Raw genomic sequence first — 16,312 nt, 5'->3', positions numbered from 1 at the left:
TTTGGACATGTCAGCTGCAGAATGGATGCCACAGTTTGGATCACCGACAGCGCAGCATGAAAAATGAATGCTGTGGAAGCTGAGTGTAGTGGCGGTGGGCTACAGTCACTTAGAAGAGGGGCCGTGCAGATTGACAAGCCCCCACCTCCTCCCTCCGCGCTTCCCTCGCTTGTTTTCATTGCAGTGGTTGCTTTTGATGTTTTATGGGAGAGGCCTTGCCTGGTTGCCGTGGTCTTTGTCGTGACAGCAGCAGTTTGACGGCCTTGAAATACAGCTGGTGGGGGCTATTCTCCATGGAGATCGGCGAATGGAGGTTCACTGGGAGCTTGTGGCCCCCCGGTGGCCCCCCGCTGTCATCTGCCATCCTGACAGTCGCACAGAGATGGAGATAGAGAGGGGCGAGTCAGCCAGGCTAAGTGACAGACACGCCACCGCGACCCAAAGCGCCAGAGGGGAGGCTTCTTCTCCGTCTTGGACACACCGAGTTTCTCTGAGGCCACAGACCAGGTCTGAGACCAGGGTGACCCCAGCCCCCGGCTCCGCTCCCTCCATGATCTGACAGCGACAACGATGCATCACCGGAGAGAGCGAGACAGAGAGGGGCAGCAGGATAACAAAGACATGGTGTAACGGCGTCGACTGTCCTCTAGGTCTGTTTTCAGTGTTTTAATAGCTTCAATAAACTGTTAAATTGACAGAAAAAGACAAAAAAAATTTCTGCAATCTCTGTTGAAAATAGACCTGTCACGATAACAAATTTTGCTGGACGATAAATTGTTATTGCGATAAATGATAATATTGCTTTGAGACCCTTTTCAACTAATACAGCATAATAATACAAGGCCACATTCTCAAAGATCAATAAGCTTTTAATGCTAATGAACATTTAACAGCTTCCTGTACAGCTAACAAGAATGCAGCCAGTGGTTTCTGGACGTTAAGTCAACAAAGCACTTGGTTTTTCCAGCAGCCATTGTACAGCACATTCAGTGGTAAGACCAGCTGACCAAATATGCTGGAGCTCCACCTGGGTGGCTAGGTAAGATTGAATGCGACTTAGTAATCGAGAAGTTTTTGAAGCAGTTCATTTTCAAGACTCCAAAAATAATAGCGTATTGCCAAAAAACAGGTGGGTGGTTTGTTTTTACCACATTGGCCAGTTGGAGGTATAAAATATGCAAAATGGAAATTTTGCACATTGGATCCTCTTTAAAAACATAACAAAACATGTAGATTAATCAGAGCAATCTCATGTGAAACCAGGCCAGTGGTTTGGTGACAAACAGCATTCTGTGTCGGCATCTCTTATCATCATCTGCTCTGACCGTTCAGAGATCCACTAGTGGGACCATCAGCTTCATTAACCAGCAGAAAGTGCTTTTTCAGCCGCTTCTGTCCCTGTTCGTCACAAGTGGAGGACTAGTCCATCCTCCCCTCAGAGCCACTTCTGGGATTTCTCTGTTCTTGAGGAACTCACAGCTTCAGGGTCAGCTGTCATCTCCAGCATCTCACAAACGTCCCAGGACCAGAACCGAAGCACCTTCAGGGCCACAGAGCCAGCATCCATGACTGCTGCTACGCTGGGACCGATCTGTAATTAAAAGTGGGCTTTAAATTCCCCCAAAGCATTAAAAATGGATCCTGTTGGCAGCAAATGGAGCGTCTCCCTTCTAGTCTGATCCTTTTGATTGCTTGGGAGGAAGGAGGCAGGTCTGAACATTCAGAGGAATCTTCAGATCACATCAGAACTGTTGTAGGAGGAACCGGGATATTTTGTGGTACTATTATGATAACGGTAAAGATTATGAAAAAAAAAATCTTTTATTAGGTAACTGTGACTGCATGGCACAGCATCAATAGCACCACAAACAAATATTGTTCTTGAAAAACTTGAGTAGGCTGCTTCAAAGGATTTGTGAGAAAAAAAAACTCAGAAATTCTGAGCTTAATCTCTAGAATCAATAGAAAACTGCTAGAAAATTTCTAGTGAAAGAAATCAGAAAAGAATTCTAGAAAAGAATCAGAAATGTCTGAGTTTGAAAAGTCAAATATTTGTGAGAAAAAACTAGAAAGTTCTGAGATTAATATCAGAAATTTTCTCAAAAAAAAAAATACACGTCTGAGTTTGAAAAGACAAAATTGCTGAGTAAAAACTCAGAAATTCTGAGATTAGTCTAAGAAATTTTCTGGAAAAAAGTCAAATTTCTGAGTTTGAAAAGTGAAAAATTTGGGAAAAAAAGTAAAAAATCTGAGCTTGATCTCAGAAATTTTCTAGAAAAGAACTCTCAATTCTTTGACTTTTCAAAAAAGTAAATTAGAAATTTTTTATTCTTTTCTAGAAAATTTCTGAAATTAATCTGTTTTTTTTTTTCCTGCAAATTTTTCTTTTAACACATTTTTTAAAAATCTACAATGGCCGTAACATGCTGTCGTACATATGTCTATTTGATCAATTTAATAAGTTTGCAGCAAAAAAAGGGATTCTGAATTGAAAATTCTGCTTAATTTCTCAATATATAGTTTGATTAAAATCCAAATAATTGCAATTAATTAATTAGACTCTGTAATTAACTTGATTAAAAGTTTAAATTGAGTCCCACCACTAGTTTTTATGAATCGGCCTCCGTAATGAGGAGCAGCTGCTTTCAAACTCTAGCATTTCCAGTCCACGTTTATTACATCACACCAAGCGTAGTGGCGAGGACGCCGCCGCCGCATTCAGACGGAGCTATTATTTTTGTGTGTGCTGGGAGCTGGACTCTGCGTGTGTCGGAGGAGGAGGAAGCCTCAGACTCTCACACACAAAGAGCGGGATCCTTCCTCCTGTCAGTAATTTGTTGCTAATCAGCTGTCAGCTCAGAGGAGATGATGAGGTGATCATGGTGGGCGGTGGAAGGTAATGGCCTTAAAAGTCACAGAGTCAATGTCAATGGGATCACTCGGATTCAATCAGGGGGCTTCCCGATGAGGGATGGCGCCCGCTGACATTACCACTCATTTTGAGCCCAAGCATCTGGGCCCTAGTAAATAACCATCAGTGGGTGGGTCCCGGGGACAGGTCATTAGCCCTGAGAAAAATAAATATCTTCTCTCTCGTGAAGGCTGCAAGTCATTTAGCACAGACTAGGAAATTTCACCCTAGATTAAGTATGATGAGCCAATATCAGTCAGAGGAGAGGCCATCCTGAGTGTGGGGAAGAAGGGAGGGTTTGATGAGACAGAGAAATTTATATGCAGGCTTCAGTAAATGTAATATGATCTTAAAGGTGAGGCCGGGCTGCATGGAGAAACGCAGAGCTGGAGTTTGAATCAAGGAGTCCAGTCAGGTTTATCTCTGCAGCACCTTTCAGCAACAAGGCGCTTCGAAGTGCGTTAAACCATGAAAACAATACACCAGCAACAAACATTACATTTTGTCAAATGACTTCAATAAAATTATCAAAAGACATCTGTTTGTCAATATTCTGCAATTCAAGAATGATACAAATCACAGGTATAGATGCAAATTTTTTATTTTTAATCAGGTAATATTATTTCCAACATAATGTTAAATGCAACAGAAAGTATTTGTCTCTTTATAACCAAGCTTTTTGTCAGGAGGTGTGTTGGTTGGTGGTGAGGAGAGATGCAGGTAGACTCAGGATGTAGGTGAAAATGATAAGTTTAATGATGAAGTTGCTCAAACAGTCCAGTCAGGCAGAATGGCAGAGAACAAAGCACACTGCTAATTACCGGTAGCAACTGACACGAAGACTGAACTGGGAGCTAAGCTAACCAGGACGTCACAGTTCGACTGGAGAGCTAGAACGACTACTGACATACATTAATCCAAGAGGAGGAACACAGACAAAGGTTGGACTAAATACACACAGGGGTAATCAAGGGAACGAGACACACCTGGGAAACAATCAACGGGGAAGACGCAGAGACAGAGAGTCACAGGGAACAGGATAACAATAAACACAGAAATAACTCAAAAATAAACACAGAAAACTACGGATCATGACACTTTTACAATAAGCAGAACTTAGTATACCAGTTCTACATACTTTTGGTTCTACATACAGAAATATTTAGAGACAGAAGTAAAGACTTTTAGTGAAAAGCCGACTTTGCTGTGCCTAAGTCAGCTTTTATTTATTAAACTTGGCTAAATATAACAAGTGTTTTGAGAGAGTGACTCAATTATTTTTTATAGCAGAACAAATTTGTTCAAACAAGACCCAGAGAATTAGAAAACTAAATGAAATTTCTTTAAATACAGAAAATATACAAAATCATGTTAAAGTTTTAGATCTACGATGAATGACATCCAAGTTCTATTTTAATATTTCCATTTTTTGGCCTGTGAATTCTTTTGACCTGTCGATTTCGGCCCACATGACAAAAAGTTTGGACACCCCTGATCTCAAGAATTCAGTGCTTCGGTTATTTTGCAGTTTTCTGGAAGCTTGTTCTAGATTTATGGTGCATAGAAGCTGAATGCTGCTTCTCCATGTTTGGTTCTGGTTCTGGGGATGCAGAGCAGAACCAGAACCAGAAGATCTGAGAGGTCTGGAAGGTTGCTATGACAACTGCAGATATTTAAGCCATTCAGTGATTTACAAACTAAGAACAGTATTTTAAAGTCTATTTTCTGAGCTACAGGGAGACTGTAGAACTAGGTGACGTGCTCTAACTTCCTGGTTTTAGTCAGAACCCCAGCAGCAGCGTTCTGGATCAGCTAAAGCTTTCAGACCAGGGAAGACACTGTTACAGTAATCAGTGACTAAAGGTAAACACATGGATGAGTTTCTCTAGATCTTCCTGGTTCATTAGTCCTTTAATCCTGGAAATGTTCAAGTGATAAAAGGCAGACTTTGTAACCGTCTTTATGTGGTTCTAAAGGTTCAGGTCCATTGCCACACCCAAATATCAAGTTTATAAAAGCAGCAGAGTAAAAACCTTAACAACTTTTCCTCTAATTCCTGTAAATCCCAGATGAAGCAAAAAGACGCAGCTCAAATTAAACTTCATTATTAATTCAATAAATAAAGAATGTCTCTGAATCCATTAAGGCAAATATATATAAAACATTATTATTTTAACCTCCTACTTCAATCAACATTATTAATTAAATTCAATTATAAAGTGCCTGTTTTATTAAAAACGAACACTTTAAATATTCATATTAATTCATGTATCATTATGTTGGAGTGCTGTTAAACTACAGTAACGCTCCAAATTAATCATAGCTATGGAAGAATATTTAACAATTATTCCACCAAAAGATTTGTGTCTTATATAAATGGTTTAATGTGTTTATTCACAATTTATTATTTAAATATATTTTTTTAATTTTAAATCAGCCCAGAATGCTACAACATAGCCTTCCTTTAGTGAATTTGAACCGGGTGACACTAAAACTACGCTTACTGGGGACATTCAGGTAAAACATATTGACAGAAAATTGTGTTTTCATCCTAAATGTATCGATGTTTACTGCTCTGAATATGATGTTTTATCAGCAAACGGCATTTGGTTTAGAGTTTATGTGTTCCAGTTCACGATTAATCGATTACAAACTTGGCTGACAATTATTTCAATGATCGATTAATCACAATTAATCGTTTCAGCCCCACTGCAAATTGAGTTCTGGTAATGGCTGGGTGTAGTGTAATGGTCAGAGTTAGGCTACAGAAATGAATGGAAGTCAAAGTCCTTGTGAAAATAGAAGTGTGTGTGTGCATGTGTGTGTGTGTGTGCGTGTGTGTGTGTTGAAGCTGATTACCCTGCCTGGAAGACGATCATTAGTGAGTCAAATACCAGCACAAATGGCCACCGGAGATAATGGCTGACATTCATCTACGTCTGAGTTTGGTCCAAATCTCTGCTAAACAATCAGACAACGAGAGAGCTGAAGCCTGACGAGTGGGAAAAAAACAGCTAGGAGAAAGAAAGAGGGGAAAAGCTCAAGTCGAAGTCAGAATCTGTTTCTCTGGCTCGATCCCAAATGGATCACAACAACAAGTATTCTTCATGGAGGAATAATCGGGTCTGAAGAAGCGAGAAGGAAGGAAGGAAGCGCAGTGAAAGCTTGTTGCGTAACATTTTAACACTCACCCACTTTAGCGTGATCAATCAGGCGCCCTGCTCGGTCCATCCCTCTGCCCCCACATCTGTTACTGCGAGTGCTGTCCACATAACAGGCGCCTGTCAATTTCGCCTGCTTTTTATTGACTCATCCTCCGAGCCACGGACGGCTTTGGATCACAATTAACATTTTTTATGAATACATTTTCATGAATATATTAGCTTGTCCTCCCCGCTGCCGCCGCCACCCACCCCACACACACAGATCCACATTTGGTGGAGTGTTGTTTTCTCACAGTTAATCAGTGGCCAGATAAATCAGAGGCCATATTTGCCGTCCATCTGCTGGGAAGGTGCAGTCGGCTCCAGGCGCCATTCAGACATGCTGGACAATAACAGGAAGTGAGGAGACAGCTCGCAGACGTTGCAGGCATCACACTTCGCGGCTCACCATGTTCTATCAATACAGATGTCAGGCCAAGAAGGTTTTTTTTTGCTGCACCGGCACACACAGCAAGTTTTAGTTTTGTTTCTGCTTGTTGTAGTTTTGGACCAAAAGCTCAGAACTATTAAACAAAGGAAAGTTTCTCATTTGGAAGTTTAGGCCCTGTTGTTTCCAAAGACAGAGTATTAGGGGCATTTCAAACAAAAAACAAAAAAGGAGGGATAAATTTATGCCAAAAAAAAAAAAAAACTCTGGTTCCAGAAAACTGCTAAAACTCAATTGGTTAGAAACATAATAAATGAAACATTAACAACATTTTGATGTGGCATTCGACAAAATTGTTACGGTTTCCTCAACTGTGTATTTTGTATTTTTATGATGCAAAGCAATTTGAACTGCCTTATTGCTGAAATGTACTATACAAATAAAGTTGATTGAAATTTTGAGAATAATTCGACATTTTCTAGAAAAAAAAGTTTCAAAAGTTGAACTTTCCAATTTTCACAAAGCCAGGCAGAAAGACACTGGAGTCAGAGAGATAATGCATTTTTTGGTTTCTTCTCAAAAGGCAAAGGAATGATACAAGGAAGACACACCTACTGAAGTTAGATATTGTGTACATGCCTCCTCTGAAAATACATGGAGAAGTTTTCACACTTTGCTGCAAGAAGAACTCAAACATGTATGAAAAAAGTTTAAATTCACATTAAGATTCTTGAGAAATTTGCCAAAGATATTTGGGACCAGCAGAAAGGGTAGTAGCTCCAAATAATCTTCCAACATTATTGTGCTGTGGTCTGATGACACCAAAGCACACAGCTCTAGTTAAAAATAGCAGAATTTAACAAACTGCACATTTGTGTTTGTGATGGTAGGAAAGAAAAGACCTTTTCTCCCTTAAACTTACACAAATAACATGTAGATAAAATCTGATGTCTGTTTTTACTTCAGTGTTGTCAGATTTTTAGTTTATCTGCATTACGGTTTTCACACTTGTATTAATTTAAGGTGGTTGTAAGTTATGTTACTGCAAATACAGTAAAAGGTTTCATGAATCGCTGTTTTTAAGTCTCTGTTCAGTGCAGAATTACTCACTTCAACTTCACTCTGACAAGAAAAAGAAATTCAGATTTTGAACTAGAGATGATTAAATCAATTCCTGACTATAAAGTGAAATAGTTGTTTAACTTGGCAACAAAATAAAACTTGCAAGTCAAGACCAACCTGAGCAGCGTCAGCTGTTATTTATGGCTATATTTTATACCATAGATGGAGACATTTATTACCAGGATTTATTCACTGTTCCCACAGTAAAATTCAAGAACGTTTTAAGTATCTTCAAGGTAAGTTGTCAAACTTTTCCAGCACTGTACTTTGGAGATAAAAACAATGAGCTAAAGAAGACTATTTCAATTCAATATTATGTGATGTAATTTATTCAGTCATTAATTAGGACTTGTGGTAAACTAAAACATAACAGTTGTATCTCATAAAATAATTTTGTTAATTTGAAATGACAAGAGAAGTTTAGTCTCATTTAATTTAATGAGACTAATTTAAATGAGACTAAACACAGTAAAAAAAAAAGAGTCTGTTTTAATTAGGTGTTAAAATATCTGGTTTCAACTGTAATATTTTCGAAATTTAGGCTTTTAATCAAATGTTAGATTGCACTTCATTACAAAACTGTGCAGTTTGAATGTCAAGTACTTTCAAGGATTTTCTACAAAAACCAAGCACTTTCCAAACCTTAAAATCACCTAAATGAAATTCAAGCACTTCCGAGGATTTCATTCATTTTTCCAAATCCTGCACTCTGCAATGATTGATTATGGAAATTGAAAACCTATCTTACCAACATCTGACAGGCAGTTTTCATGCCAACACCGCAGTGGTTCACTACAATCACCTACAGTAGCAAGAGCTGCCATAAAAGAATAAAAAGTGGGGAATTCACTAGACAAGTGTATTATTCATGCACTTGACTTCCCAATGATCACCTTTTGCACTGATGAAATTATGGAAAAAGAAAAAAAAATGAAACAACCACTGAGTCAGAGTGGAGCATCCCTGATTAAACAAACAGGAGCTTCACAGGTAACCGTTTGAAGACCCAAACGGTCGCAGTGTGCTTTGTTATTTCAGATGGCTTTATGGGTCATGAAAGAGTGATTCACGTGCCACATTAAAAGTGCCTGTCGCCGGCCCGCCGTCTGAGCGCTCCCCTCCTTAAAAACCAGGAAGCACCCCATCAATTATTTGCTAAGCAGCCATACTGAAGATCTCACTTTGAACAGTGTGTGGGGACAGCAGCGCTGTCAGCGCGATGATCGATGCACTGGAGGCTCGCGCTGCCCCCAGCACGCCTCTCCGAGGGTCGGCAGCTGTACAAAGACCGAGATGTCTCTGTGTGTCTGCGTTAGGAACAGAGAGCGCCACGCACACCTCCAAATCCCACGGATGTTGGCACACTCACCGCTGCAAGCACGCAAATCTACATTTCAACACTTTAAGCACACACTATGAAGGAAAAGGTAACTAAAAGTCTTTTTCCAGCTATTTTTTTCCATTACAACATAAATATAAACAAACAGAAACATATAAAATGAAGCAAGGAAATGATTAATCGGATTAATCGTGATTAATCAATTGTTGAAATAATCATCAACTGATATAGTAGTCAATCAATCATTTATTGGAGAATACAGATTATAAAGAAGCAATTTGTTGAAAGAACAACACATTCAGAGCAGTGACTAAGCCAAAACTGAACACAAATATAAACATTTTACATTTAAAACATCTACGTTTAACTTGGTTCCTGTTTGTTTTGTAATAAAAAACCAAAAGTCTTATTTGGAGCACAGCTCATGTGTTGCAACTAACCAACAATACAAGGNAATTCAAGCACTTCCGAGGATTTCATTCATTTTTCCAAATCCTGCACTCTGCAATGATTGATTATGGAAATTGAAAACCTATCTTACCAACATCTGACAGGCAGTTTTCATGCCAACACCGCAGTGGTTCACTACAATCACCTACAGTAGCAAAAGCTGCCATAAAAGAATAAAAAGTGGGGAATTCACTAGACAAGTGTATTATTCATGCACTTGACTTCCTAATGATCACCTTTTGCACTGATGAAATTATGGAAAAAGAAAAAAAAATGAAACAACCACTGAGTCAGAGTGGAGCATCCCTGATTAAACAAACAGGAGCTTCACAGGTAACCGTTTGAAGACCCAAACGGTCGCAGTGTGCTTTGTTATTTCAGATGGCTTTATGGGTCATGAAAGAGTGATTCACGTGCCACATTAAAAGTGCCTGTCGCCGGCCCGCCGTCTGAGCGCTCCCCTCCTTAAAAACCAGGAAGCACCCCATCAATTATTTGCTAAGCAGCCATACTGAAGATCTCACTTTGAACAGTGTGTGGGGACAGCAGCGCTGTCAGCGCGATGATCGATGCACTGGAGGCTCGCGCTGCCCCCAGCACGCCTCTCCGAGGGTCGGCAGCTGTACAAAGACCGAGCTGTCTCTGTGTGTCTGCGTTAGGAACAGAGAGCGCCACGCACACCTCCAAATCCCACGGATGTTGGCACACTCACCGCTGCAAGCACGCAAACCTACATTTCAACACTTTAAGCACACACTATGAAGGAAAAGGTAACTAAAAGTCTTTTTCCAGCTATTTTTTTCCATTACAACATAAATATAAACAAACAGAAACATATAAAATGAAGCAAGGAAATGATTAATCGGATTAATCGTGATTAATCAATTGTTGAAATAATCATCAACTGATATAGTAGTCAATCAATCATTTATTGGAGAATACAGATTATAAAGAAGCAATTTGTTGAAAGAACAACACATTCAGAGCAGTGATTAAGCCAAAACTGAACAAAAATATAAACATTTTACATTTAAAACATCTACGTTTAACTTGGTTCCTGTTTGTTTTGTAATAAAAAACCAAAAGTCTTATTTGGAGCACAGCTCATGTGTTGCAACTAACCAACAATACAAGGTGCTAAAAAACCTCTAACAGTCAAAATTTGTTTTAATTTGACTTTTCCTTCAAAAATTAAGTATTTTTACTTAAGTTGTACTTTATCAGTTACATCAAAAAGAATTACAATATACATTCCAACGAGAATAAAAGTACCTTTTAAAAATGAAAACTTTTAAGCAGGTATTAAACTTTTTTAAGGCTACATTTCTGTATTAAATATGTTTTTTTTTTGGTCTGATGCAATATTCTAATTTTAAATGTTTTATTTTATTAGCTGTAAGTGAAAAACCATCATAATTAACAGAAATAAAGGCTTTCAAACATTCATTTGCATGTAATTAGTTCCTAAAATAATAGATTTTCAATTATATTCTAATTTACTGAATGGGCCTGTAGTATCACTTAGGTAAATTAGTATAACATGAGTGGATAAATAGATTGTTCACCATATATTAGGGTCAGAAAGTTGACTAAAAAGTGATCAACATAAAAAAATGACTTTGTTTTACATCATTGTAACTCTGAACAGCTGCAAACCCACTAGAGCCTGAGCTGCTAATTACACCGTTTGCAACTTTAATATCCATTGTAGCCATTGAGAGTTCAGCCGGGTCTGTGCAAAATTAATAGAGCATTAATCAACATGCACTAATTAGCTAATAACCTGTTAATTAAATCAGGTTTTTAAAGTCCTGAGAGGTGCTTTGTCCAGCGTGCTCGCGTGATTAGCTGGCTGCAGAGCGATGTTGCGCCTGCACACGCTCAGCGCAAATGTCACGGTGTTGATATTAAATCCAAGTCCCAACTGGGATTTCCCTCTTTGCACCACCATCATCTGCTTCCACCTGACCCTCCGACCCTGCCCACGCAAACCCGTAACCATTCTTGCTTCTTCTCCCCTGAGAGGAGGCGTGACAAATTTAAACATACTTTTAAAAAAGCTCAATGTGAGGCATTAGATGGCGTTCATGAATCCTCTTCAGCAGGATCAAAAATGGCAGAAAGCCAATATCTGAACTCCTCTTGAAGCGTCGGATAAGTAAATTACCTTGGTGTCAGTTGCTGTAATGCAAAATCAATACGTCCTTTTAGATTAACCAATGATTATCACTTGACCTGAGGCCTGGCGTTTTCTTTCCTCTCCTCCTTTTGTCTTCTAAGAACTGGCTTTGTACGTTTGAGGACAGCTTTTATTTTTGGGTGATTGGGTGCTATTGATTTTATATCATGCAGAGTGAACCTCTACCTGTGGGGGCGCTGCACCAAGAATCACTGAAGGAAACACTGAGTGCCACTTCTTTATGAAATTTAAACAAAAATGGAGCGGAATCGGATTTTAAAGGTGTGTATGATTTCTCTTTCATCTTTGTAAAAAGACCACAAGACATTTTACCACTAGCTCTAGACTCACATTTGTTTTGGTTGTATTTACCCAGAATGCTCTGCTTCCTGATTTTGGAGCAGTCTCTAAACGCTGAGATCACTTTATAGTACCGTCCTAGAAGCTTCAAACCAAACATTAGAAATAACTCTTAGAAATTTGGTCACATGCTGTTTATTTTAATACATCATATGTTGACACATTAGTATGCTAATCTACTGTAAATTCTTTGTACAAAGGATATATAAATGTTGATTTAAAGATGGCAGCTTACACTGTATTGATGCTAAATCAAGCAGAAAGGCCTGAGATTTTCACATATTGATGGTAAAAGTATGTTTTTAGCTGTAAATTCATCCTTTGCTACAAATGATCAAGCGAATGCAAAATTAATACCTGTGTTACTGTATTTTAAAGAATAAAAGTTTATTTTCTTGTTTATTAATGAAACGAAATTGTTTATTTGCATTTTCTTATGAATTTCTAATATTGTATAAGATAATCTTAAGGTTACCTTTTATCTAAGTGGTTAAATGAAAAATTTGCAGAATCAGCCAAATTTTAATTGACGATTAATCATCAGAATAATAATTTACCAAACTAAGGGTTGCATCCCTACAAGGAATCATTCCAGATGGTGAAATTTGTTTTAATAAGCATCTCATCTGATATCTAACATATTTTTAACCCATTAATTGACTGTTTGTCAAAATTATAGAATAATTGGTTACTAAAATAATCGTTAGTTGCAGTTTATATATATGGAACCATGGCCAATACTGACAAATGTTGCTACTAATCCTTTGATATTTTATGTATTTTAACCTAAAACTAATATTGAGACACTGATTAAACAGCACATTAATCGATTAATTCAAATATTCATTAATGTTTATTTTTGTTTTAACATTTTCCTTTTCAGATTTATTTTCCAGTTGGAATTGTACAGGAAATACAGTTAAAGGTGGGAAATCTGAACTATTTCTCATTGTCTATTTTGCTTATTTTTCAGACCCACTGCACGTGACATGACTAAGCTGCTTAAAATCAATTATTGGTGTTTATCTGCTCTCATGCACATCTCTATTTGTAGGTCATGTTTTAATAAACTCTGCCTGCATCCTTTTGACCTCAATCATGTCACCATCTCCTCCTCCATTGTGTCCCGGGGCTCCCAGTCACCTCTCCTTAAAGGAGGAGGCCACAGATCAATACGTTTGATGGGGAGGCAATAAGCAGCCCTATTAAGTGACAAAGGTTTACTCTGTAACAGCTGGGCTGGCGCGGGAGCCGAGCTTGTCTGACTAATGAATCGTGAAACAATCAGGCAGTAGCCATTTGTGTTTAGATCTGTAAATATGGCGCGGTACAAGTGCCAGACCATCGCTGGCACTCCAGCTGGGGCCACAGATGGTCTGGATTGAAGGCGAGGCGCAGGCAAACCGTTAGCTCCTCCGGCTCACACTGCACCGCACCTCTTCTGTCTCTGAGTGACAACTTCACTTTCCCACTAACTTACCCCACATAGGGAGCCAGGATCGGGTTTTAAAAAAAGGAAAAAGTTAGAGGAAGGAGGCTGACAGCTCCTGAACCGGAGCCCAGACGAAGAGCAGTCTCGCTGTTATCAGGCAGAGGGAACCAGGGGGTGCAGAGGGGGGGAGTGAAGAGCCAGGCGACACAGAGGAGCAGTGATGATCCTGCTATTTAAAGGCACCATCAACCTAATTAACCTTGGGATGCCTGCGACTCACTCTGAGGTGACCGGCCCCGCGTTGAAGGGGTGGAGGCATCGTAAATCTCACAAATAGGAGGCGCTCGCTCGGATAGGAGGAACACAAGCTGGTCATTATTGGGAAGAGGATTGAAAATACTGTATGTAGCATTCTTATCAGTGGAGTTGGGGAGTGGGTAATGTGGCAGAGACTAACTGTAATTCATCCTGTGACAGCTGAGTAAACACAGAAACATTCAAACAGACAAATAAGACGACGTTTCAAAGAGCTTTTGTCATTTGCCTGCACAAATGATTGAAATAGAGGCAGGCTCTTGGGGAGGTGGGGGGTGCCCTTGAAGACATAGAGCTATCAAAGAGATGAAAGGCTTATTTAATCTATTTCCAAGGTAAAATTATCTTCCGGCGTTTTTACTTTGCGCGTTTGGTCCGGTGAACGAGAACAAAGCCATTACGGTGCCCTCAAGTCTATTAAACTGCATGACAGACGTTGTTTACAACCCCAACTGCTTCTGCGAGCGCCCCATTATCGCCGCATACTGATGCAGGCATCAGCGGCGGGATTGGCCGTCATTACGGAGGGACGGCGGAGAGGCTCAGAGCAACATTTATCAGAGTTTACACAGGATTTGTAACCTGCTAATCAACGGCTGGCGGGTCGGGATTTTCAGAAGACGGTTTTTGCTCCAGAAGCAAAAAGCTGCTGTAGAAACCGAAGCTCTTGTCTAATAAAGATGCAGCTTTTATTTAATTGGAGGAGGTAATGTTTTGTGTATCTAAATTAAAAGCACCTTTGTGCATCTGCTAAGAAGAAGAGTAGCACCAATGTTTGATAAACCAGTCGATATTTTCCCTCAAACCTTTTATAGCTTAGGTTCTTTATAAAATGTGAAGGTTTTCAGCATTTTTCTGAAAAAAAAAAAAACACTGATTGTTGCGTCACAAAACCCCGTCACCTAGCAGCCAAATCTGAGCTCCAACATGTTTGATCAGCTGGTCTTACTGCTGTATCCGCTGTACATTGGCTGCTGGAAAACTGTTTTGTTGTCGACAACCACTTGCTGCATTCTTGTTGGTTGTGCATGAGGCTCCACTTCTGCTTTTCAAAGATGTACAATTGTATAATTGTACAATAGACAGAAAAATGACCAGACTAAAATCTCACTAGTGCAAAAAATTTTTTATGTTTTGTGTAGCCTATAAACCTATCCTAATCTGTACAATATGAGTATAATAGGTCTTGAATAGTTTTAAATCTTTTTAAAAACCAATGTTAAATTAAACCAAGATTTTAATTTATTTATAAAAGTATTCATGTACTTTTACCTTTGTTGGTATTCTGTATTTTATGCTTTTTATCTGTTTTTGTTTTATAATTTGGGTATTTACTAACCACCGTTGCTTTGTTCACCATTTTAGCTAATGTCAATTTATTTATAAAGCACTTTAAAAATAGCTATTAACTGCACCAAAGTGCTGTACAATATTCTTAAAACCACAGATAAAAACAAAAATAAAACACAGTAAATTAAACAGACACACGGGACAGGTCAATTACAATGTCAGTGTTATGTAAACGCCAAAGAATAAAAGTGAGTTTTAAGGAGTGATTTGAAGTGTTCAGGAATATGGACAGATCTAATGTTTTAACCTTATGAGGTTAAAGGTGTCAGAAGAACTGTTCGGTTTGGGTTCAGGCCTTGCAGCCCCAAACTAGACCAGAGTTTCAACGTTGCAGAGGCAACTTCCACTAAACTGGCCCAAACGGACCAGAACCCAACATCCTGTAGATGTTCTTTGGTTCTCCAGCAGGCAGACAGCTTCACTTTCAGCTGACATTCAGATGCTCACATTAAACACAACGTCGAGCCTGCTCGGGCGTCTGCTCTGCTCTGCGCTGGAGGGATATTTATGGGCGTCTAAATGTGGATGAGCACGTCTGCAGAGCCTTTCGTTTCACAGTGGTAATGAGACCCGGCCCAGACCCGCCGTCCTCCGCCCCCCCACACTAAATCCAAACCTCAGCAATGGAACTTTCTGCGCAACGTTAACTGTCACGACCCGCGGCGGCGGCGGATGGAAACGGCTTAACTAAACTGTCAGATCTAATAAAGCCAATAAAGGGTTCAGATAAATGTTTATTACATAGTGGGAAAAGATCATTTCTGGACAGAAATTGAGGATGACCTTTCTGGATAATTCCTTGCTGCCTTCCCCCCACCTCTCCACCCTTCTTCTGCCGGATGAATCACCGGCTTCTTTTTGTTTCACGGCTGATGGAGCCTTGCTGACGTGGGATTGTTAAAACCTTGCCAGCTCTCCTTTCTTTGTCTCTCCAATTACAGGAGCCCTCTGAAGGCCGTCTCGATGCACAGGCAGGGCCAGTTTGCTCTAAATACAGTCTGAACCTCTGCAACAGTAGCTGTGTTTTCATTACAAATTCAAAAGTACTTTATTAATCCCAAAGGGAAATTTAATGTTGTAACTCATTCATTTAGATTCTTCAAAGAGTTATTATAGATTGTAATGGCTGTTGGCAGGAAAGATCTCCTGCAGCAGTCTGTATTACAGTAAATCTGAAGAAGCCTCTGGCTGAAGATGCTCTGCCTTCCTAAGAGTCTCATGAAGACGATGGTCAGGGTTGTCCGTAATTTTCTTGATTTTATT

The sequence above is a fragment of the Poecilia formosa genome, unplaced genomic scaffold, assembly GCF_000485575.1.
Source record: "Poecilia formosa unplaced genomic scaffold, Poecilia_formosa-5.1.2 Scaffold20, whole genome shotgun sequence".
NCBI lineage: Eukaryota > Metazoa > Chordata > Actinopteri > Cyprinodontiformes > Poeciliidae > Poecilia > Poecilia formosa.
The sequence above is the reverse complement of the archived record's forward strand: the minus strand, read 5'-3'. Positions refer to the sequence as shown.